Raw genomic sequence first — 26,309 nt, forward strand, 5'->3', positions numbered from 1 at the left:
CCTGGAGAAGGGAAAGGCTACCCACTCCAGTATTCTGTCCTGAAGAGTTCCATGGGGTTGCAAAAAGTCGGACACAACTGAGTGACTGTCACTTCACTTCAGTTGATTTAAGAAGTCAAAGGTAATTTCAAACCTCTTGTTACTCTGTTCCTAGAGAGCCCAGTTACTAGAGTTAATCCCAGAGGAGCTTCTATATGCAAAATCTTGCAATTGACTTCATAGGGTAGTAAAATGATAACTTAGATTTTCCATCCAAGTACTTATAATACAGTGATTGTGTGTGCGTGCTCATTTGTGTCTCTTTGTGACCCCATGGAGTGTAGGCCACCAGGCTCCTCTATTCATGGAATATTCCAGGCAAGAATACTGTAGTGGATTGCCATTTCTTCTTCAGAGGATCTTTCCAACCAGAGATTGAACCTGCATCTCCTACATTGGCAGGCATATTCTTACCATTGTGCCACCTAGGAAGCCCATAATACAGTAAATGATAAAACAATTCCAAAAATAGATATCATTTAAAGAACATAGTCTCTTCAAAAAAATAATGTGACACAAATGTGTAAATCTTTTAAATCATTGGATAAATGGTTGAATTAACTATGTTCTAAATATATACACATATATAACAGAACTTTGGGGAGATAAGGCTAGGGTAAGAAGTACTCCTAAAATAGATAAAGGCTACTTCAGTATTTCTTAAATATTTACATTTTTTAAAGTTGTAGTCTCTGAAATTCTGAGAATTGTACTTTCATTTAAATTAGCAAGTATACTATTAGAAAAATCACAAATGCAGCTGACCCTTGAATAACATGGGTTTGAACTGCATGGGTCCACTCATACATGAATACTTTTCAGTAGTAAATACTACAGTGCAGTATTGTTGCTGGTTAGTTGAGTCTTCGGATACAGAGGAACTGGGGATATGGAAAGCCAGCTCTTACATTACACGTGGATTAATCCTCAAGTTGTCATATGGTCAGCTGTACCTCAGGAAGATTTAAGCTACATGTTATTTAGTTTATTTAGAGTGCTTTTCTCACTGTTTGTAAGCTGAAATCAACACCTGTTCATGAGAGATTGAGAGTCTTAGTGGGTGGTAGCTGGGACAGTGGGTTAAGTACATGTAGTGTATTTTGGAGGGGGGCAAGGCTTTGTGGGAAGGTGTTGCATTGGGGTATGTGGGACTGCATAACAAGGAATAGAGAGAGGAAGGTGAGACCCTGATACGACATTTTCATAGTTGAAAATTTTGACTGAGGTCACTTATAGAGAAAGGGAAGTAATATGCTCTTATTCCTTCCTCCTTTCTCCTGCTTTCCTTTCTTTCTTCCTTCAAAAACCACAGAATTTCCTGTTCTCATCTTCTAGAATTCAAAGTTCTACTTTAGAACTTAGATTTTATAATTTAAGTAGACTTTTCTGAGATTCTTAAGATTTAATTTTTTATTTATTTATTTATTTTTGGCTGCCGTGGGTCTTCGCTGCACGCAGACTTTCTCTGTTTGCAGTGAGTGGTGCTTCTCTAGTTGCGGGGCTCTGGCTTCTCACTGCGGTGACTTCTCTTGCGGAGCACAGGCTGTTGCAGTTGTCGCGTGTGGGCTCGGTAGTTGCAGCTTGTGGGCTCTGGAGTGTTGACTCGTAGTTGTGGCATGTGGGCTTAGTTACCTCACAGCATGTGGGATCTTCTGAACCCATGTCCCTTCCACTAGCAGGCGGACTCTTAACCACTAGACCACCAGGGACGCCCCAGTGTCCATTTATTTGTCGGAAAATGTGTCCTCAGCATCAAACAAATAATCTCTAGCATCAAACAAATAATCTATAGGAATAGCAGTGAGTTTATAAGTTTGAAATACGTTTGAAAAGGTAACTTCCATTAAAAAGTCTTTTCTACCTTAACATTTCAACTGGTGGCTCAGATGGTAAAGAATCTGTCTGCAATGTGGGGGACCAGGGTTTGATCCCTGGATCGGGAAGATGCCTTGGAGAAGGAAATAGCAACCCAGTCCAATATTCTTGCCTGGAGCATTCCGTGGACAGAGGGAGCCTGGCAGGACTACAATCACTGGGATTGCAAAGAGTCGAACACAGCTTAGAGACTGAGCAGAAGCACGATTAGTATTCTTGCCTGGAGAATTCCACGGACAGAGGAGCCTGGTGGGCTACAGTCCATGGGGTCACAAAGAGTTGGATGGGCCTGAACGACTAACACACACAAGCATTTCAACAATTAATAACAAATTTACATAACATTCTTGTTTTATATTTTATATTGTATAGTAAAGTGTTCTTAATTTTGTTGCTACTTTACATCGTACACTTACATGTTTGCTATTAAACTCATCAAAATTTAGTAATCTCTAGTAGCAAATTCTTGAAAATACAATTAATTTATAAACTCATTTCAGTCTTTGGTAATTTTTTAAAATGTTCTTCGTATTTACATTTTTGACAGTTAATATATTTTTTAGTGTTGAATATAACAAATATGAAACGTATCCTATTTCATTTTTTAAATTAAAAAACAACACTTTATAAAACTTTTAGAACACAGTCACAAAATTTAAAGCTCCAAAGACTATACAGTGAAAATCTTTCATCTCATTCATCTGCTCTACTGTTCTTACAACCTACCTAGGGGCAAACAATTTACAAGTAAAGATTTTTCTGTGGTTAGCTTGTGTGTGTATACATGAATGTGGTGTGTCTGTGTGTGTTTTCTTTCTTTTGGGGAGCACACCCGTTTTTTAGTACCCTTATCACCACTACCCTCCCCCCGCCCCCCACACACAAATATACTTTGGAGACCATAGCAGTTAAGGTTATCACCTTTATTTTCTGTGGCTGTATACTACTATTTAGTTGTATTATAATTTATCAAACTAGTGTCTCTGTCTTTTATTAACCAATATGCAATTACTTGCCTTCTGGTTTGTTGAAACAATAGGTCAGACAACATTTGCCACAGTAATGCCTGTGTAAGTGGCTTGCCATAAAAACTCTGGCACCACATTCCTCAGTAGGGCACTCCTGATGAAGGTGACTGATTCTGCCATTGTCATCCACGATATAGTATTTCAGAACAGCCAGCTTAAACCTTCTTTGTCTTATGCTTGTTCTTCTTGGGAGTGATGTAAGACTTCTTCCTTTTCTTTTCTTAGCACCACCACAAAGTTTAAAACGTTAAGGTAAAGAGTGGACTCCTTTTGCATTGTAGTCACAGTACATCCATCTTCCAGTTGCTTGCCAGCAAAGACCAGGCTTTGCCCATCGGGAGGAATTCCTTTGTTATCTTGGATCTTGGCCTTTATATTTTCTGTTGCATCCGAGGGTTTGACTTCAGGAGTGATGGACTTCCTTGTCAGGGTCTTCATGAAAATCTGCATCTTGGTGATGGTTCCACTGCAAATGGCAGGTCTAAAAGCTAACTTGTCCCTTACTGAGAACCAGTGAGGTCATTTTCTGTCCTTTTGTTTTGTAAACACTTGTAGCAAAAACGTGTGTATGTCATATCATATATGAGCGCAGTGTTTCTTTGTGTCTCTTACCCATTTTCTAATTGGATTGTTTGCTCTTTTACTGTTGAGTTTTGAGAGTTCTTTATATATATTTTGGATACTAATCCTTTGTTGGGCCTGTGGTTTGGAAATATTTTGCCCACTTCTTACATTACCTTCTTATCCACTTTCTAGGCTCTTTCCTAGAGCAAAAGTTTTTAAGTTTTGACGTTCAATTTATCGGTATTTTCCTTTAATGGGTTGGTGTCAGGTCTTAAATAATCTTTGCATATCAATGGATCCTGAAATTTTTCTCCTGTATTTTTCCCTACAAGCTCTATAGTTTTACATTTTACCTTTAAGATACATTTTGAGTTATTTTTGCATAAGATATGAGATTTAGGTTGAAGTTCATTTTTTTTGCCTACACATGTCCGTTCGCTTCAGCACCATTTGTTGGAAAAGCAGTCCCTCCACTGAATTGCTTTTGTACTTTTGCTAAAAATTTGTGCATATTTTTGTGGATCTATTTCTGGGTTCTGTCTTATTCCATGTGTTTCTCTCTCTCTGCCAGTACTATACAGTTTTTACTACTATCGCTGTAAAATAAGTCTTTAAATTGGGTAGGATATATTTCCTTCCATTTTATTTTCCAAAATTGTTTTAGTAAGTCTAGTTCCTTTTCCTCTTCATATAAATTTTAGAATGATCTTGTCAATATCTACACAATAAATCTTGCTTGGGATATTGGTAGGAACTATGTTAAACCCCTGTATTAATATTAGGGAGTGGAAGAATTGACATTCTGAGATTGTTGAATCACTCATTCCATTAACATAGAATGTCTCTCTATTTGTTTTTGGATCTTTGGTTTCCTGATGAGTATTGTGCCATTTTTAGAATACAAGTCTTATATGCTTGTTTTGTTAGATTTGTACCTAGTGTTTCGGGTGTGTGGGTTATTTTATTTTTTATGTCCATGTGTTCATTGCAAGTACAGTGGATTTTTTCTATGTGTTTGTCTTGTATCCTATGAACTTACTGAACTCACTATTTGTTGTCTTTTTGTTTTGTAGATTCTTGGCAATTTTCTACCTAGATAATCATTTAATTGACAAATAGAGACAGTTTTATTTTCTCCTTTCAAATTTATTATTTTTTTTAAATCTCCTTTTCTTATTTTATTGCACTGGCAAAAACTTTCAGCAGTATGTTTAATGAATATGTTGATTGGACATTTTGTGTTTTTTCTCCCAATTTTGGGGGGAAAGAATTCATTCTTTGGGATCTGAATGCAGTAGAGGATCTGCCTGCATTGCAGGAGAGGCAGGTTGATCCCTGGGTTGGGAAGATCCCCTGGAGAAAGAAATGGCAACCTACTCTAGTATTCTTGCCGGGAGAATTCCATGGACAGAGGAGCCTGGCGTGCTCCAGTCCAGGGGCTGCAAAGAGTTGGACACACTGAGTGACTAACACTTACACACTCCCCAGTATTCTTGCCTGGGAAATCCCATGGACGGAGGAGCCTGGTGGGCTGCAGTCCATGGGCTTGCAAAGAATTCAATGTGACTTAGCTACTAAACAGCAACAACAGTTCAGTCTTTTACTCTCAAGTGTATGTTACCTGTAGGTTTTTGTAGATGCTCTTTATCCAGTTGAAGAAGTTCCATTCCGTTTCTGTTTCTCTGAGAGATACTTTTTCCCACATGAGTGGGTGAAGAATTTTGTCAAATACTACTCTTTTTTTTTTTTTACCTCAATTGAGATGAATTACATGGTTTTTTTCTTTAGCTTTTTAATGTGGTGGATTACATTGATTAGTTTTATAATATTGGTCTAGACCTGCAACCCTGGAATAAACTCTGCTTGATCATAATGGATGATTCTTTTTGTATATTTCCAAATTTGACTTGCTAATATTTTGTTAAAGATCTGTACTTATGAAGAATGTTGATCTGTAGTTTTTTATACTGTGTTTATGTTTGTTTGTTTTTTAAATCAGGGTGATACTAGCTTAATAGAATGAATTTGAAAATGTTCCCTTCAGTTCTGTTTCTAGAAAAGATTGTGGAAAATTGATGTTAATTCTTCTTTAAAAGTTTGCTACAATTTTCAGTGAGACCATCTGGATCTGGAGAGTTTTTCGGATGTTTTGAATTTACAAATGCATTTTATTTAGTAGGTGTAAGACTATTCAAATTATTAACTTCATAAGTAAAGTTGGGTAAGTTGTAGTTTTTGTTTTGTGAGAAATTGGTTCATTCCTTCTAAATTGTCAGTTGTTTGTGAAGAGTTATTCATAGTGTTCCCTTTTTTTTTTTTTTTGTAGTTGCAGGGTGTGTAGACACATTCACATTTCATTTCTGATTTATTCCCATGTTGGTAATTTGTATCTTCTCTCTCTCTCTCTTTTTTTTCCCTTTGTCTTGCTAGGTGCTTCAGTTTTTGATCTCTTAAAAGAACCAGCTGTTTTATTGATTCTTCCCTATTTTTCCATTTTCAGTTTATTGATTTCTGCTTGTATTTTTATTTTTTCCTTTTTCTTTCTTTGCTTTTATTTTGCATTTTTGCAGAGGGATTCTAGAGGTTGAGAGTTAATTATTGATTTGAGTTTTTCCTTTTTTTTAATTGCTGTAAATTTCTTTCTCAGCACTGTTTTACCTATGCCTCACAGATTTTAATATGTTGTATTTTCATTTTCCTGTAGTTCTTTTTTAAAAAAATTTATTCTTTTAGTGGCACATAATTGCTCTAAGTGGTAGTTTCCGCTGTAGAACAAAGTGAATCAGCCGTATATGTACATATATCCCCTCCCTCCTGAACCTCCCTTCCCCATCCCAGCCCTCTCGTCATCACAGAGCACTTAGCTGAGCTCCCTGTGCTGGAACAGCAACTTCCCACTAGCTGTCCGTTTTACACATGGTAGTGTATACATACATCAGTCTTACTCTCCCAGTTCATTTCACCCTCCCTTTCCCCTACTGTCCATGTGTCTTTTCTCTACACCCGTGTGTCTGTTCTGCCCTGCAAACAAGCTCATCTGTACTGTCTTTCTAGATTCCATACATAGACATTAATATACTTGTTTTTCTTTTTCTGACTCACTTCACCCTGTGTGACAGACTCTAGGCCCATCCATATCACTGTAAATTACCTAATTTCATTCCTCTTTATGGCTCAGTAATATTCCATTGTATATATGTACCACAACCGCTTTATTCTTTCATCTGCCGATGGATGTTTAGGTTGCTTCCATGTCCTGGCTATTGTAAACATTGCTGCAGTGAACACTGCGGTACATGAGTCTTTGAATTACAGTTTTCTCAGGCTATATGCCCTTTAGTGGGATCGCTGGGTCATGATAGTTCTATGTTTAGTTTTTTTAAGGAACCTCTGTACTGTTCTCCAAGTGGTTGTATCAATTTACATTACAACCCACAGTACATTTGGGTTCCCTTTTCTCCACACCTTCTCCAGCATTTATTATTTGTGGATTTTTTGATGATGACCATTCTGATGGTATAAGGTAATAATACCTCATTGTAGTTTTGATTTTCATTTCTGTAATAATGAGTAATGTTAAGCATCTTTCCATGTGTCTGTAGGTCATATGTATGTCTTCTTTGGAGTAATGTCTATTTAGGTCTTGCACCCATTTTTTTGGATTTATTTATTTGGCTGTGCCAGTTCTTAGTTGTAGCATGTGGGATTTAGTTCCCTGACCAGGGATCAAACCCAGGCCTCATGCACTGGGAATTAGGTCTTAGCCATGGGACCACCAGGGAAGTCCCTCCTTCAGTTCTATTGTATGTGTTTTTAAATTTCCTTTGAGAATTCCTTTGATCCATAGATTATTTACATATAAGTGTATTGTTAAAGTTTCAAGTGTTTGAAGATTTTCCTGTTAACTTTCTGTTATTGATTTCTAGTTTGTTTCTATTGTGGTCAAAGAACATATTTTTAATGATTTCGGTTCTTTTCAGTTTGTTCAGATTTGTTTTGTAGTCCAAGATATATTCTATCTTGTTTTGTGTTGCTTAGGCACTGGATAAGAATGTGTTTTCCTCTCTTCTTGTATGGAGTGTTGTATAAATGTTGATTAATTCTTGTTGACTGATGGTATTGTTGAGTTCTTTTAAATTCTTTGTGATTTTCTATATAGTTGTACTGATTGTTTAGAGAGAGGTATTGAATTGTTCAGCTATTACTGTGGGTTTGTGCATTCTCCTTTCAGTTCTATCAGTTTTTGCTTACATTTTAGAACTCTGTTGTTTGGTGGATATGCATTTGGGATTGCTGTCTTCTTGATGGACTGGCCTTTTTAACATTGGATAATGTCCCTCTGTCCAGTGAATTTCCTTGCTTTGAAGTCTACTTTCAGTTCAGTTCAGTTGCTCAATCATGTCTGACTCTCTGCGACCTGATGAACTGCAGCACGCAGGCTTTCCTGTCCATCACAAACTCCTGGAACTTGCTTAGACTCATGACCATCGAGTTGGTGATGCCATCCAACCATCTCATCCTCTGTCGCCCCCTTCTTCTCCTGCATTCAGTCTTTCCCAGCATCAGGGTCTTTTCCAGTGAGTCAGTTCTTTGCATCAGGTGGCCAAAGTATTGAAACTTCAGCTTCAGCATCAGTCTTTCCAATGAATATTCACGACTGATTTCCTTTAGGATTGACTGGGTGGATCTCCTTGCAGTCCAGGGGACTCTCAAGAGTCTTCTCCAACGCCACAGTTCAAAAGCATCAATTCTTCAGCACTCAGCTTTCTTTATGGTCCAACTCTCACACCCATACATGACTACTGGAAAGACCTTAGCTTTGACTATACAGACCTTTGTCGGCAAAGTAATGTTTCTGCTTTTTAATATGCTGTCTAGGTTTGTCAGTAGCTTTTCTTCAAAGGAGCAAGTGTCTTTTAATTTCATGGCTGCAGTTGCCATCTGCAGTGATTTTGGAGCCCAAGAAAATAGTCTCTCACTGTTTCCATTGTTTCCCCATCTATTTGCCATGAAGTGATGGGACCAGATGCTGTGGTCTTAGCTTTTTGAATGTTGAGTTTTAAGCCAGCTTTTTCACTATTCTCTTTCACTTTCATCAAGAGGCTCTTTAGTTCCTCTTCCCTTTCAGCCATAAGGGTGGTGTCATCTACATATCTGAGGTTATTGGTATTTCTCCCAGCAGGCTTGATTCTGGTTTGTGCTTCATCCAGTCCACCATTTCACATGATGTACACTGCATAGAAGTTAAATAAGTAGGGTGAAAATATATAGCCTTGACATACTCCTTTCCCAGTTTGGAACCAGTCAGTTGTTCCATGTCCGATTCTAACTGTTGCTTCTTAACCTGCATACAGATTTCTCAGGAAGCAAGTAGGTTGGTCTGATATTCCCATCTCTTGAAGAATTTTCCACAGTTTGTTGTGATCTACACAGTCAAAGGCTTTAGCACAGTCAATGAAGCAAAAGTAGATGTTTTTCTGGAATTCTCTTGCTTTTTCTGGATCCAACAGATGTTGGCAATTTGATCTCTGGTTCCTCTGTCTTTTCTAAATCCAGATTGAACATCTGGAAGTTCTTGGTTCAAGTACTGTTGAGGCCTAGCTTGGAGAATTTTGAGCACTACTTTGCTATCGTGTGAGATAAGTGCAATTGTGCGGTAGTTTGAACATTCTTTGACATTGCCTTTCTTTGCGATTGGAATGCAATCCTTTTCCAGTCCTGTGGCCACTGCTGAGTTTTCCAAATTTGCTGGCATGTTGAATGCAGCACTTTCACATCTTTTAGGATTTGAAATAGCTCAGTTGGATTTCCATCACCTCCACTAGCTTTGTTTGAAATCTACTTTATCTGATATTAATGTTGCCACTTCTGCTTTCTTTTGATTAAGGCTTGCATGATGTATCTTTTTCTGTTCTTTTACTTTTATCTACTTATATTATTGTATTTGAAGTGACTGTCATTAGGTAGTACATAGTTAGGTCACTTTTTTTAATCCACTCTGCAAATCTCTGCTTTTAATTGCTATGACCATCTTCATGCAGTGTAATTATTGCTGTCTTATGGGTTAGCCTGCCATTTTAGATACTGTTTTCTGTTTCCTGGGGTTACTTGAACATTTATTAGAATTCCATTTTGATTTATTTACTGTGTTTTTGTGTATCTCTTTGTATAGCTTTTTGTATAGTGGTTCTGAGTATTACATGATGTATACAGTCAACCCTTGAACAAGGCGGGGGGTTAATCTGTGCATAACTTACAGTTGGCTCACAGTCTCCACTATTGCTCTGAATCTCCAGCTTCAGTCAGCCATGGACTATGTAGTACTATGGTATTTACTTTTTTTTAAGTTTATGTTTAAAAATTACTTTTGGCTCTGGGTCTTCACTGCTGTGTGAAGTCTTTGTCTAGCTGTGTATGGCCAGCCGGGGCCACTGTGTGCGGCATGTGCAGGCTTCTCCTTCCAGCAGCTTCTCGCTGTGGAGCACAGGCTCTGCGCACCCGTGCGCAGCAGTTTCAGCTTGCAGCTGTAGAGCTCGGGCTCAGTAGCTGTGGCTCATGGGCTTATTTAGTTCCCCAGGGCATGTGGAATCCTCCCAGACCAGGGACTGAACCCATGTGCCTGCATTGGCAGGCTGATTCTTAACCACTGGACCACCAGGGAAGCTCCCAGTATTTACTGTGGAAAGATATCCCCCTGTAAGTGGAACCACACAGATCAGACTCACATTGTTCAAGGGTTAATTGTGTATAAGTTATCACAGCATATTGGTATTATTTTATCTGTTTGATTGAAGCATAGAGAAATTTATCTCCCTTCCTTTATGTGGTTCTGTATAAGATGATTGCCTTAATATATCCTCTACCTACATTTAGAACCACACGAGACATTCTTACAATTTTGCTTCAGCCATCAAACATAATTGGAAAATGAAGAAGAGAAGGAAAGCCTGTTGTACTTACCCAATAATTTCTTCATCATGTTCTTCCTTCCTTCCTGATGTTCTGAAATTCCTCCTTCATTGTTTGCCTTCTGGTTAGACAACTTCTTTGGAGTGCGAGGAGATTCAACCAGTCCATTCTGAAGGAGATCAGCCCTGGGATTTCTTTGGAAGGAATGATGCTAAAGCTGAAACTCCAGTACTTTGGCCACCTCATGCGAAGAGTTGACTCATTGGAAAAGACCCTGATGCTGGGAGAGACTGGGGGCAGGAGGAGAAGGGGACGACAGAGGATGAGATGGCTGGATGGCATCACTGACTCGATGGCCATGAGTCTCAGTGAACTGTGGGAGTTGGTGATGGACAGGGAGGCCTGGTGTGCGGCGATTCATGGGGTCGCAAAGAGACAGACTGAGCGACTGATCTGATCTGATCTGATCTGATTAAGCCATTCTTTTAGGGTGGGTCTATTGGCAACAAATTTTCTTAATTTTGTTTCATTTGAGAATGTTTATATTTCCTCTTCATTCCAGAACAGTATTTTCACCAATACTGATTGGATTCCGAGTTGGTAGCTCTTTTCATCTAGCACTTAAAAGAATATTATCGCGACTTCCTCTGACTTCCATGGTTTTCGATGAGAAATTTTCTGTCATTTTAGTTGTCTTTCCAATCTAGGTAAGGCGGTGTTTTTGTCTGACCGCATCCAAGCCAGTCTCTTTACGAATCTTCTCTTCCATTTGTGTGTGGTTTTTTGTGTGTGAAAAAAATATTTCCCCAGCAATATCGTATTGTTAGCCTTAAATAGGAATTACTTGGAAGTTTTAGTAAAATTATTTCATAATGAAACTACTACTTTAAGAAGGTCTCCAGTGAAGTAAAAAAAATTTTTTTATATTTATCTAATACCCCCCTCTAAGCCAGGGTACTTTATATTTTCAGATTCTATTAGCAAAAGTAATTTTTCATTCCTTTGACCCTATTTGAAATTTGGAGTCAAATATTTCAGTCTTTAATGTATATGCTGGAAAACTACCAAGACTTGAATTCAGTGAAATCTCTTTATGACTGTATTTTAAGTTATCTGTGTTACATTAGCATTTTACCTGAGGAAGTTCAAAACTTTGCAGGGTAGGAAAAGTATAGGTAACCAGAAATATCTTCACATCTGTATAATAAACCAATTCTAGTTTGCTTTTGCTTTTTTAGATTTTTGTCTTCTATTAGGATTTAGGTTGAACAATTATTAAGTTGATAAAAGCATAACTTGATACTTATTGATACTTTATTAATAGTTATAGCATATGGAGTGAATTCTACCTTTTAGAATTATTAAAGTATTAAAGGACCCAGCTTTTTACAGAATGTATTTTGTTGTTCTACCGTTAAGTAATTCCTAATTTTTTCATTTAGTCACCACTTTGGAACAAAAATACCTTGCCAAAATATTAAGCCAAAACATTTCTTCTGTGGTTTCTTTTTCAGAGTTTGAGTGTGTTATGCTTTTTAGCAATTCATAATACTAAGCTCTTTTAGTCTGCATACTTTGGTTACAGCAAAAGTACAGGTTTAAAAATAAAATTATTTTCAAATACAAGGTTTTTTTTAAAGTTTTTTAATGGGCATTTAATAATGAATATACTGGTAACTACGGCCATCTTCATATTGATTTTATAGCCTTCTTAAAAATAAAAAAAGAACTTAAAAGATTGAGACTTTCCTTGTGAATCACTTTGTGGGATCTTGTTCCCTTTTAAATAGTAATAATCATTCACTATTCAAGTTAAAATTAAAATAATACAGATGCATGTGAAATAAAAGGGAAAATCTCTTCTTTCTATTCTTCCATCCCACCAGTCTCAGCTCACCAGAATCTACATAGCCTAATCTTTTGGCTCAAAAATGAACTCTTCTTCCTTTTTAAAAATAGAAGCAGTACTTAAAAAAAAAAGATCTTAAACGGAAGTTCAATATATTGCCAGATCACTAAGTTTTTTTCCCAAAGGCAGTGAGTAGAATTATGGTGGTACTTGTGTACCTCCTAGGAAAGCTCTTGAGTTCTGTGCTAATAATTTGAGAACTCCTGTTTCTTTTGTGCTTCTGATAGTTAAAAGTAAGAAATTAGTTGAACATTTTATGAAGGAGACATACTCTGGTTTTTAAAAGCATATATTTAAAAAATATCCTTATATTCCTAATATAAATGTTGCTTTGTCAGAAATTTCAACATTTGGAACAAATTTTATTAATAATTTCTAAATAAATAAAGTATAATTCAAATTAGGTTAGTTAGGATTAGTGTCCAGAAAGCTGTTAGAATTCACATAATGCTAAATGTAAAGTTGTTTTCTGTATTATCTAATTGTTCGGTTGTTTTAGACATACTACTGAAATTAACTCCTGCAATGAAAATATATGTTTTTGTTTATATTTTCTTGATTTTATTCATTTTCTTTCTGTGTTGTGGTTTTTTTTTTTTTTTGACAGGAACTTTGAGGTGTAATTTGTGTTATTATACAGTCTGCCACTTACAGTGTATAATTTAGTGGGTTTTAGTATATTCACAGAATTGTGCAACCATCACTACATTTAATTATTAATCCTTTTCATCACCTCAAAAAGAAACCTTGATTCCTTCTGTCGTACCCCTCCCCAGCCCCAGGCAACCATTGGTCTACTTTGTCTCTATAAAACTGCCTATTCTGGCATTCCATGTAAATGGAATCATAATATGTGTTTCACTTGGCAGAACGTTTTAGGTTCATCCATGTTGTAGTATGCATCAGTATTTCATTCCTTTTAATAGCCAGTTATTAGCCCATTGCATGGATATGTGTGTGTATGTATGTTGGTCACTTAGTTGCGTCTGACTCTTTGAGACCCCATGGACCCCTCTGTCCATAGGATTCTCAAGGCAAGAGTACTGGAGTGTGTTGCCATTTCCTTCTCCATGCGACCTTCCGAACTCAGGGATCAAACCTGGGTCTTCTGCATCGCAGGCGGATTCTTTACCATCTGAGCCACCAGGGAAGCTTGTATGGATAATGCTACATTTTATGTGTCAATACATGGGTGGGCTTCCCTGATGAACTCAGTGGTAAAAAATTTGCATGCCAGTGCAGGAGACATGGGTTCGATCCCCGGGTCGGGAAGATCCCCTGGAGAAGGAAATGGCTACCCACTCTAGTATTCTTGCCTGGGAAATTCCATGTACAGAAGGGCTACAGTCCATGGATTCACAGAAGAGTTTGACACAACTTAGTGACTAACAGCAACAAAACAATACATGGACATTCAGGTTATTTTACGTCTTTTGGCTATTAAGAATAATGTTGCTATAAACACTTGTTTAAATGTTTCTTGTGTAGATGTAGTATTTTCCTTTCTCTCAGAGTGGAATTGCTGGGGCATGTGGTAAATTTCATGTTTAATTGTTTGAGGAGCCACCAGACTGCTTTCCTAAGTGGCAGCACCACGTTATACTCCCACCAGCAGTGTGTGAGGGGTCCAGTTCCTTCACAGCCACGCCAGTACTTAATGATCTTTTTGATTCTAGCCATACTAGTGGAAATGAAGTGATATCTCATTGTGGTTTTTATTTACATTTTCCTAAAGTAATAATGTTAGACCTCCTTTCTTGTGCATATTGGCCATTTGTTTATCTTTTTTGGAGAAATGTCTATTCAGATTCGTTTCCCATTTGTTAATTGGGTTCTTTGTTATTAATTTGTGAGAAATCTTTATATATTCTGAATACAGATTCCTTATCAGATAAATGAACTGCAAATATTCCTCCTGGTTTATGAACCAGAGCATTCTTACAATATTGTGATTAATATAGAATAGTTAAAGCTTATATAAACTTTTTAATTTTCAGAAAGTGAAAATGTTTAGCACTTGAACTTTTCTAATCATGGGTTCATCATTAATGTTTCAGGGGTTTACTTCGGGCTTGTGCCTTAGATCAGTTCTCGAACATTATTAAGCATTAACAAGTGGTGTGGATGCTGTTGGTTCCTGACCCTCTGCCTTAATGATCCCTGTTAACTATCACAAAATATTAGAAAAATGCTGATAAGTAGCAGTTTCTACTTATCTATTAGATAAAATTTAGATTTATCCTCTCTTGTTTGCACATACAATTTGCATATATTTGCATATACAAAGTTTCTTATACTATTTAGCCATGGTTAGTGCCTCAGTTATTTGGTTCCTTTTAAAATTCATGCATACACATACTTTTCTTCCTAGGTTTGTCTTCCTTCAGATCCTCACAGTTATTTGAACGTAAGAAAATAATCTAATAATCAAAGAATGTTAGAACTTAAAAGGAGCTTTACAGATCATCCAATTAATTCCTCTTCTCTTTGCCCAGATAGAAATTAATTAAATCACTTAATCCAAGATTACATAGTTAATTAATGGTAGGTATAGGTAGTTCTTGGGGCTTCCCTGGTGGCTCAGACGGTAAAGCATCTGCCTGCAATGTGGGAGACCCCGGTTCGATCCCTGGGTTGGGAAAATCTCCTGGAGAAGGAAATGGCACCCCACTCCAGTACTCTTGCCTGGAAAATTCCATGGACTGAGGAGCCTGTTAGGCTACAGTCCGTGGGGTTGTAAAGAGTCGTACACGACTGAGTGACTTCACTTTTACTTCACTTTCACTTTCATAGGTAGTTCTTAGTAAATTTATTTCTGATAATTCTTTTTTGAAGGAAAGTACAAATTTATTTCAGCTCATATATTTTTAGTGATTTTCAAATACAGATCTCCTTGGCAACATTTCTTCAGATAATAAAAAGCTTACTATTTTTGGAATGACTTAAAAATTGATTCTGTGCTAAATAGTATCTAATTATTTTACCGTGTACCAAAAAACCCATAAATTTAGCCTGGCAGATAATTTGGCTTTTAACAGTATGATTTATAGGTGTTTTTGTTTTCTCTTTTTCTCTCACCTTTATTAAGGTATAAGTGAGAAAAGTTGTATATACTTTTAAGGTATATAATGTGATATTTTGATATATATATTTACATTGTAAATGATTACCACAGTCAAGCTAATTAACATTTCCACCAGCTCACACAGTTATCCTCTTTTTGTGTTGTGAGAACACTTAAGATGTCTCTCAACAAATTTCAAGAATATGATACAGTATTATTGAGTATGGTCATCATGTTGTATATTAGATCTCCAGAACTTACACATTTTGCATTACTGAAGCTTTGTGTAAAGGGGACATTTCCCTTTATGGGTGTCTTTTCTCTTCTGTTTTTAAACAAAGGAAGCATATGAGGAAGAAGATAGATGTTTAAAAATATGTGCTAGTGAAATGTGGGACAGAATTTCATGAATAAACTTATGTAAAACAGAGTACAGTGGGCAGGTTAGTTATTTCCTGGAGACATGTTACACCTATTAGAAAATTCAAAGGCAGTGATAAGAAAAAGACATGTAATAGGAAAAGGATAAAGCTATCTGCCCTCCCTCCCCAACTCCTCCCCACGTGCCCCCTTTAAAAATCTCCCTGGCCAAAGTCTGTGTAAGGGAAGAGACAGTCTTGCTTTCACCAGTCTAAGTTAATAGGCTAATAGATGTTCCTTTTAATATTTACAAAAATACTAAAGTCTCTTTTTTTCGTTTAAAATGAAAGTCACTCAGTCGTGTCTGACTCCTTGGGCTTTTTGACCCAATGGACTTTACAGTCCATGGAATTCTCCAGGCCAGAACACTGGAGTGGATAATCTTTCCCTTCTCCAGGGGATCTTTCCAACCCAGGGATCGAACCTAGGTCTTCCTCATTGCAGGCAGATTCTTTACCAGTTGAGCCATTGTTTAGCCCTTCACTTTAATAGTTAAGCGATCTTTTTTTTTTTACTTTTTGCCCAAAATAGTTAATCTGTGTTGTTTCTTTCATAGGAGTTTGCTTAGCCAAATAGGTAGCTGTATATAAACATCTAGTTTTTTAGACACCAACTGTGAGATGTGTGGAAAGCACTGTTAAACACTAAAAATAGATGGTGAAAGCACTGCTGCCTGCCTGCCTGCCCTTGGTCTGCTCCTGCCTAGGCTTCTATATAGCCAGTGGCCTATTCCAACTATGCTGTAATGTTTCTAAAATCATTTTTATGCTTCACTGTAAAAACTCTTAATTCTATCTTCTTTGAACTGTGAAACAGTTCTGTCCTATGTCAATCTCAGTTTATGTGGAACTGAAATAATTTTTGTCTTAGAACCAAGTATTCCAGTTAAGTCTTTGGGCTTATTTTCATCTTTTAAATTTGCCCTAGATTAGGGAACCTATTACTAAAGTAGGAAATGTAAATCTGCCCCCAATTCAAAAGAGAGTTATTTCAGATAAAAATTTTTGAATGTGGCCTGCAGAATTCAGGTGCTTAAGAGCCACACACTGCCGGGTTGTTAGTTCATATAATCTAGGAAACATGCCTCATTCTAGCCCTTCGTAACTGAGCTGACTTTCCTGCTTGCCTAATCATAGTGTCTCTTTCTCCGGGAAGACTTTTTAGATGAACTCCACTCATCTACCAGTCCTCAAGTAATTTATCAAGAATCCTTAGGCATTCTCATGAGTCTGAGAGTTGTTACGAGATTTAAACAACTTTGTGTTTCTCCATAGGTATAGATACTAACGGACTTTCCAGGTGGAGCAGTGGTTTAAGAATCCACCTGCCAATGCAGAGACACAAGAGACATGGTTCAATCCCTGGGTCAGGAAGATCCCCTGGAGTAGGAAATGGCAGCCCACTCCAGTATTCTTCCCTAGGTAATTCCACAGACAGAGGAACCTAGCAGGCTGCCATCCAGGAGGGTCACAAAGAGTTGGACACGATTGAGTTTGCACGCACACACACACATAGATACTAGTACTGTACATCTGAGACCTGGGATCGATCCCTGGGTTGGGAAGATCCCCTGGAGAAGGGAAAGGCAACCCACTCCAGTATTCTGGCCTAGAGAATTCCATGGACTGTGGAGTCGCAGAGTCAGACATGACTGAGCGATTTAAGAGTGTCTATTGGAGGGTGAGTTTGAACATGATCATTTTGAAACAACGACAAAACCTTTTTGAAACTTTGTAAGTAGCATATTTGAGCAGCAGTTTAAAATAAAGATTTTAAAAACTGTGTTTTCTGTGATTCTAGGTAGTTCTTTAGAGGGACCTTCATGGAAACTGAGGGGATTGATGAACTAGAGGTAGGGGATACCACACTCTGTTTAACCAGGGCAGCTTTACTCTTACTTGTGTTATGCATTGTTGTTCAGTGTAGATTTCTCTTGGAAGCTTGCCTCTCCCTTCTAAAAGTTGTGAAAGTCGTAGGACTAACAGGTTTATGATTTGGGGTTTTGGAGGGTAAACAGGATGATGTGTGTGGCTGACTGAATTATTATTATTATAGAAGATCTGTAAACAGATCTTCTCTAGTTAGCCTGGTAAGAAGTCCTCAGAAGTTATTAATGATGATTGGGGAATGCTACTCCAGGACATCTTTGACAAATAAGTCAGTAGTTCTCAAGTTTTTGATCTGATAACTCCTCTACACTCTTAAACAATTATTGAGGGTCTCAAAGAGCACCTTGTATATGAGTTATGCCCATGAATTTATATTTAAAAAATAAAACACTTAAATTTATTTTAAAATAGTTAACTCCTTACGTATTAACAATAAATTTTTTTTATAAAATGTATTTCCCCAAACAAAAAATTTAGTGTCATTTTTTACATTTTTGCAAATCTCTTTTTCGACTTCATAAAAGAAACAACAGTTTCTGGTAGTCCAGTGATTGAGACTATACTTCCACTGCATGGCACACAGATTCAATCCCTGGCTAGGGGACTGAGATCCTGCATGTTGCATGGCAAGGCCAAAACATAAAAAATTAGAAAAAGAAGGAACAGATTCTCTTCATTCAGTTGGTTGTGATATGCTGTTTTAGTTGAACTGTATAAAGAAAATACAGCCTCATGGCTGTAAATAGTTGGGAAGGGAAAAGGTTTTTCAGATATTATGAACATTTTTCTTTGACATCAGACCCCACAAGTTTCTTATTTGCAATGTGGAGTCTAAAACCGTGGCAATGAACTTTCTTTTTCCTGAACTTAAAGTTGCAATGTACCCTTGTAGAAACCTAACTGCTGCTCCATCACCCTCAAGTCGTTAAGTGATCTGGCCACTCCTATCTCTGATCTCATCTCCAGACCCTCTGCTGGCTCTGCTTGCTATTTGTTTCTCTGAACAGTCTCCTTCATTGGGCTTTAGTGCTTGCTGTTACCTCCAACTTCACAGCAAATAAATTCAGTCGAGATCAGTCACTCTGTCCTGTTGGCTCTTTGAGACCTCATGGACTTCAGCAGGCTAGGTTTCCCTCCATCACTAACTCCTGGAGCTTCCACAAACTCATGTCCATTGAGTTGGTGATGCCATCCAACCATCTCATCCTCTATCATTCCCTTCTCCTGCCTCCAATCTTTGCCAGCATCAGCGATTTTTCCAATGACTCGGTTCTTTGCATCAGGTGGCCAAAGTATTGGAACTTCAGCTTCAGCATCAGTCCTTTCAATGAATATTCAGGGTTGATTTCCTTTAGAATTGACTGGTTTGATCTCTTTGCAGTCCAAGGGACTCTCAAGAGTCTTCTCCAACACCACAGTTCAAAAGCATCGATTCTTCGGCACTCAGCTTTCTTTATGGTCCAACTCTCAACATCCATACGTGACTACTGGAAAAAACCATAGCTTTGACTAGATGGACCTTTGTCGGCAAAGTAATGTCTCTGCTTTTTAATATGCTGTCGAGGTTTGTCATAGCTTTTCTTCCAAGGAGCAAGCGTCTTTTAATTTCATGGCCGTAGTCACCATTTGCAGTGATTTTGGAGCCTAAGAAAAGTCTGCACTGTTTCCATTGTTTTCCCATCAGTTTACCACGAAGTGATGGAACTGGATGCCATGGTCTTAGTTTTTTGAATGTTGAGGTTTAAGCCAGCCTTTTCACTCTCCTCTTTGACTTTCATCAAGAGATTCTTTAGTTTTTCTTCGCTTTCAGCCATAAGGGTGGTGTCATCTGCATATCTGAGGTTATTGATATTTCTCTCAGCAGTCTTCATTCTGGCTTGTGCTTTATGCAGCCCAGCATTTTGCATGATATACTCTGGATAAAAGTTAAATAAGCAGGGTGAGAATATACAGCCTTGACGTGTACTCCTTTCCTAATCTGGAACCAATCAGTTGTTCCATGTCCGATTCTAACTGTTGCTTCTTAACCTGCATACAGATTTCTCAGGAAGCAAGTAAGGTGGTCTGATATTCTCATCTCTTGAAGAATTTTCCACAGATTGTTGTGATCCACACAAAAGTTCTAGTGTAGTCAATGAAGCAGAAGTAGGTGTTTTTCTGGAATTCTCTTGCATTTTCTGTGATCCAGTGGATATTGGCAATTTGATCTCTGGTTCCTCTGCCTTTTCTAAATCCAGATTGAACATCTGGAAGTTCTCGGTTCAGGTGCTGTGGAAACCTAACTTGGAAAATTTTGAGCATTACTTTGCTAGTGTGTGAGATGACTGTAGTTGTGCAGTAATTTGAGCATTCTTTGGCATTGCCTTTCTTTGGGATTGGAATGAAAACTGACCTTTTCCAGTCCTGTGGCCACTGCTGAGTTTTCCAAATTTGCTGGCATGTTGAGTGCAGCACTTTGACAGCATCATCTTTCAGGATTTGAAATACCTTAGCAGGAATTCCATCACCACCTAGCTTTGTAGTGATGCTTCCTAAGGCCCACTTTGCATTCCAGGATGTCTGGCTCTAGGTGAGTGATCACACCATCATGGTTATCTGGGTCATTAAGACCTTTCTTGTATAGTTCTTCTGTGTATTCTTGTCATCTCTTAATATCTTCTGCTTCTGTTAGGTCCATACCATTTCTGTCCTTTATTGTGCCTATCTTTGCATGAAATGTTCCCTTGGTATCTCTAATTTTCTTGAAGAGATCTCTAGTCTTTCCCATTCTATTGTTTTCCTTTATTTCTTTGTACTGATCAGAGGAAGCCTTTTTTAATCTCTCCTTGCTATTCTTTGGCACTCTGCACTCAATGGGTATATCTTTTCTTTCCTCCTTTGCCTTTCACTTCTCTTCTTTTCTCAGCTATTTGTAAGGCCTCCTCAGACAGCCATTTTGCCTTTTTACATTTCTTTTTCTTGGAAATGGTCTTGATCACTGCCTCCTGTACAATGTCTCTAACCTCCGTCCATCGTTCTTGAGACACTTTTGTCGATCAAATCTAATCACTTGGATCTATTTGTCACTTCCACTGTATAATCGTAAGGGATTTGATTTAGGTCATACCTGAATGGTCTAGTGCTTTTCCAAACTTTCTTCAATTTAAGTCTGATTTTTGCAATTAGAAGTTCAAGATCTGAACTACAGTCAGCTCCCGGTCTTGTTTTTGCTGACTGTATAGAGCTTCTCCATCTTCGGCTCCAAAGCATATAAGCAGTCTGATTTCTGTATTGACCATCTGGGGATGGTCATGTGTAGAGTCATTTCTTGTGTTGTTGGTCGAGGGTGTTTTGCGTTCTCCTGGCAAAACTCTCTTAGCCTTTGATCTGCTTCATTTTGTACTCCAAGACCAAACTTGCCTTTTGCTCCAGGTATCTCTTGACTTCCTACTTTTGCATTCCAGTCCCCTGTGATGAAAAGGACATCTTTTTTTTTTTTGGTGTTAGTTCTAGAAGATCTTCTAGGTCTTCACTGAACCATTCAACTTCAGCTTAGTCAGCATTACTGGTTGGGACATAGGCTTAGATTACTCTGATATTGAACAGTAGAGATCATTCTGTCGTTTTTCAGATTGCACCCAAATAATGCATTTCAGATTCTTGTTGACTTTGAAGTCTACTCCATTTCTTATAAGGGATTCTTGCCCACAGTAGTAGATGTAATGGTCATCTGAATTAAATTCGCCCCTTCGGGTCTATTTTAGTTCACTGATTCCTAAAATGTCAATGCTCACTCTTGCCATCTCCTGTTTGCCCACTTCCAATTTACCTTGATTCCTGGACCTAACATTCCAGGTTCCTATGCAGCATTGTTCTTTACAGCATCAGACTTTACTTCCATCACCAGTCACATCCACAGTTGGGCGTTCTTTTTGCTTTCACTCAGACTCTTCTTTCTGGAGCTGTTTCTCCACTCTTCTCCAAATAAATTAGATATTGTGTTCAGTCACTCAGTTGTGTCCAACACTTTGTGATCCCATGAATTGCAGCATGCCAGGCCTCCCTGTCCATCACTGACTCCTGGAGTTTACCCAAACTCACATCCATTGAGTCAGTGATGCCATCCAGCCATCTCATCCTCTGTCGTCCCCTTCTCCTCCTGCCCCCAATCCCTCCCAGCATCAGAGTCTTTTCCAGTGAGTCAACTCTTCGCATGAGGTGGCCAGAGTATTGGAGTTTGAGCTTCAGCATCACTCCTTCCAATGAACACCCAGGACTGATCTCCTTTAGGATGGACTGGTTGGATCTCCTTGCAGTCAGTCCAAGGGACTCTCAAGAGTCTTCTCCAACACTACAGTTCAAAAGCATCAATTCTTCGGTGCTCAGCTTTCTTCACAGTCCAACTCTCACATCCATACATGACCACTGAAAAAACCATAGCCTTGACTACACGGACCTTTGTTGGCAAAGTTATATCTCTGCTTTTCAATATACTATCTAGGTTGGTCATAACTCCTTCCAAGGAGTAAGCGTCTTTTAATTTCATGGCTACAGTCACCATCTGCAGTGATTTTGGAGCTCAAAAAAATAAAGTCAGCCACTGTTTCCACTGTTGCCCCATCTATTTCCCATGAAGTGATGGGACTGGATGCCATGATCTTCGTTTTCTGAATGTTGAGCTTTAAGCCAACTTTTTCACTCTCCTCTTTCACTTTCATCAAAAGGCTCTTTAGTTCCTCTTCACTTTCTGCCATAAGGGTGGTGTCATCTGCATATCTGAGGTTATTGATATTTCTCCCGGCAATCTTGATTCCAGCTTGTGTGTCTTCCAGCCCAGTGTTTCTCATGAGGTACTCTGCATATAAGTTAAATAAGCAGGGTGACAATATACAGCCTTGACATACTCCTTTTCCTCTTTGGAACCAGTCTGTTGTTCCATGTCCAGTTCTAACTGTTGCTTCCTGACCCGCATACAGGTTTCTCAAGAGGCAGGTCAAGTGGTCTGGTATTCCCATTTCTTTGAGAATTTTCCACAGTTTATTGTGATCCACACAGTCAAAGTCTTCGGCATATTGAATTAGGCCCACCCTAATAAAGACCCTGCTTTCAAGTATAGTCACATTCTGAAGTAGTAGGAATTAGGACTCCTGGTATGAATTTTTAGGGGACACAATTAAGTCCATAACAGTAATATTGCATACTTTATTCAAGTATTCTCTTACTGATGGATGTTTGCTTTCCAGTTTTTACCACTATGAACACTGCTGAAGTAAAATCATTTTATGTATATTCTTTTATTTGGTTAAGATAAATCCCAGGGGTGTGTTTTCTGGGCCATAGAATTTATTTTTAATTTTGATAGTGGTTGCTGGATTACTTTTCAAAAAGCTGTTATCAGCATTTCTGCCAGCAAGGTAACAGAATAATCTTTTCTGAACATTCCTGTCAACAATAGGTGTTATTGATCATTTAATTTTTGCTAATAAAATATTCTCTAATTCACATTTCTCTTGATTCTGTCGAATTTGAGGAACATTTCGTATATTTGTATAGGGAAAATTTTAAATGCAAAACTTCAGTAAGATTGTAAAAGTTATTTTAAGAAGAAAAACTTAAACTACCATCTGAGTATGTTGCCAGTTCCCACTTAATAATGAATTGAGTTTCAAAAGTTGATTTGTGAATGCTCGTGATTTGAAAGGCACTCTCATGGAAAGGCAGTGATAGGAACAGTGATTGTCAACCTACGCTATAAGGCATGCAGTATAGATAGGATACGGTCCTACTTTATTGGAGGAAAGATATTAATGGTATTTCTGCATTAGCCACCACTTATGTGCTTATGGGAGGTATTGATTAGTTGTATGTAGGTAGACTATTTCGTGTACATTGAATAATAATACATATTCAATTCATAGGAAAGCTTAGATATACTTAAAGACTGTTGCATATACTTTAGTTACAGTGACTACAGTACAAATATATATTTTTGTATTTATTTATTTATACAGAAAATGTTACACTGCCAGATTTTATGACAGCCTTCAGAAGCTGTTTACAACTGATACTCACTAAAGGTGTGTGTGTGAGAGCAGTTACAATATGCATCACATATTTATCTATGTGTTGGGGTGGCATTAAAAGAATAAAGAAAAAAATTCTTTTGTTTATTTATGTGTACTTGATGTCTCATTTCAGTAGACGGAGGTTCAAAATAAGATCCTATTTTTAAAAAGTAAAAGCAAATGGCTGGATCCCTCTTATTAAAATATAAGCTTAGTGAGAGCAATTTTGTGTATCTTGTTCACTGTTCAATCTCTGACATTTAAAATAGCACCTTATACACAGTAGACTTTCAGTAAAAATTTTCTGGATGAGTCCCAGTTTAGGGGGAGAAAGAAGTTTTTTCTTCATTCTTTTAATGCCCCCTCCACACACTGATAAATATGTGATGCATGTTGTAAGTACTCTCTCACACACACCTTTAGTGTATATCAGTTGTAGATAGCTTCTGAAGGCTATCATAAAATTTGGCAATATGACATTTTCTATATAGTCTTGGATCATTTGAGTACCATTTAGATTCATTTGAGTACCATTTAGATGGAATGGAACACTTTAGCTATAACTGCTATCTTATGGAAGAGAAGTTTTGTTTTGTTTTATACTATCTGTATAGGAAGTGCTACTTCTGCCTGCTCATTAAAGAAATCTCTTTAACAGCCATCTTCTTTGAAATAATAAAAAACAAAGTCTGTATTTCAGGAATTGGTTCTCTGCTTATCTTTAAACATTTATCATTGCCCTTGTTTTCCAGTCAGAGGTTTTTGAAGTATTATTTTGTTTTTAAGGAATTAAAATAATTTATTAGTCTCTTGTGTAAATGAACTTTATGATCCTAATTTGACAGATTTAAGATGTGATAAAGGTTAATCTCTAGAAATTTAGATGAACAGTTCACATCATGCATTATTTTCTATTTAAGCCTAATCCTTTGTTCGATTTATTTACCTGATACGTTTTATTTGACTCTTAGTAACCATCAATGGGAAGATCCCCTGGAGAAGGGAAAGGCTACCCACTACAGTATTCTGGCCTGGAGAATTTCATGAACTGTATAGTCCATGGGGTCGCAAAGAGTTGGACATGACTGAGCGACTTTCAGTTCAATTCAGTTCAACCATCAGTGAATAAAACCGTTTGAATTTTAATTTCTAAGATTTCATGTATCACGCTGCTGCTAAGTTGCTTCAGTCGTGTCCAACTCTGTGCGACCCCATAGACGGCAGCCCACCAGGCTCCCCTGTCCCTGGGATTCTCCAGGCAAGAACACTGGAGTGGGTTGCCATTTCCTTCTCCAATGCGTGAAAGTGAAAAGTGAAAGTGAAGTCGCTCAGTCATGTCTGACTCTTAGGGACCCCATGGACTGCAGCCTACCAGGCTCCTCCGCCCAGGGGGTTTTCCAGGCAAGAGGACTGGGGTGGGGTGCCATTGCCTTCTCCATCATGTATCATACAACATGTCAACCTTAATATTTTAACTATATGTGACTGAATTACAAGCACTATCATGGTCTGGGGTGTTTTTTTTTTAAAAACATTAGCATTTCAACACAGTAATTAAATACAGTTGAATTGATTCTACATAATAAATGTTGATTTTAGTTCTGACTGCCTTTATGTTGAATGATTTCTGCTTTAAAAGTTCATGCTCCTGAAATCAACCAGACTCTGTAGCCTTCACTACCACTCGTTTTCACTCTTAATTCGGAGGAAAAGATATTTTATTACTTTCACCCCTATAACACAGAGGCTTTGAGTGTTCCCTGAATGTCAGAGGTTTAGTGTGAAAAACAAAGAGAAAATGATTCTGTAAGTAGATAAACAAGGCCTTGCCTAATGGGAGCGTCAGTAGAGGAAATTTACAAGGGAACAAGTAATTATAATTCAATAAGACAAACCCAGTAACAAAAATGTGATACCTAGTACAAGGATTAGCATAGAGCGGAGTATAAGGCCCATAGATCAGGGGAAATTTTTGATTAATCTCTATATATCCAGCCTGGTATTTAATAGGTTCAATAAATCAGTTAAATGAATGAGATTAATACTGCCTTAGAAAGAGACAAGAAGGAAACAAGTCTTCCCAAATGAGATGAGATCTGGGTTTTGAAAATCAAATAGGTAGACAAAAGGGCAAGAGAATGAATGATAGCCACGGAGAACAGTGTGAAAACTGCATGCCATGTTTTACAAACTGCAGATAGTATGAATTCCTTCAGCGTAAAGTGTAAACTGAAGAGCAGCTAAAGATGGAGCTGTATTAATGAAGAATTATATAATTTCCAAGGGTCTTCTTGAAAAACAACATTTTTTAAAATGTAATCTGATCAATTTACATTTTCTTGAATACTTTCTAAAATGTGTTTTGAGGTACCTAAATCACTTTTTCAAAGCGCTTGGGTATTTTTTAAAGTTAATTAGAATTATTGTTAATTAAATATTTTTAATCTTAATATTTCTTACCTCTAGCAATTTAGCTTTATGTCAGATTTTTAGTATATTTATAATATTACATAATACATGGGATCTTTTGTGTAAACGAAGATCATTTTACCCATTTTGAATGGGTAA

General features: G+C 37.6%; 1 protein-coding gene and 1 pseudogene across 3 annotated transcripts in view; one reads left to right on the top strand and one right to left on the bottom strand.

Annotated features, from left to right (window-relative positions):
* The window catches only part of SOS1 (SOS Ras/Rac guanine nucleotide exchange factor 1), a 131,669-nt gene that overhangs the window by 22,930 nt on the left and 82,430 nt on the right, over nt 1-26,309 (top strand). The gene's annotated exons all lie outside the window — the stretch shown is intronic.
* Nucleotides 2,910-3,392, bottom strand: LOC147363469 (ubiquitin-ribosomal protein eS31 fusion protein pseudogene; annotated as a pseudogene).

The sequence above is a fragment of the Bos grunniens genome, chromosome 11, assembly GCF_055505025.1.
Source record: "Bos grunniens cultivar Pamir isolate PY7600 chromosome 11, Bosgru_T2T1.0, whole genome shotgun sequence".
NCBI lineage: Eukaryota > Metazoa > Chordata > Mammalia > Artiodactyla > Bovidae > Bos > Bos grunniens.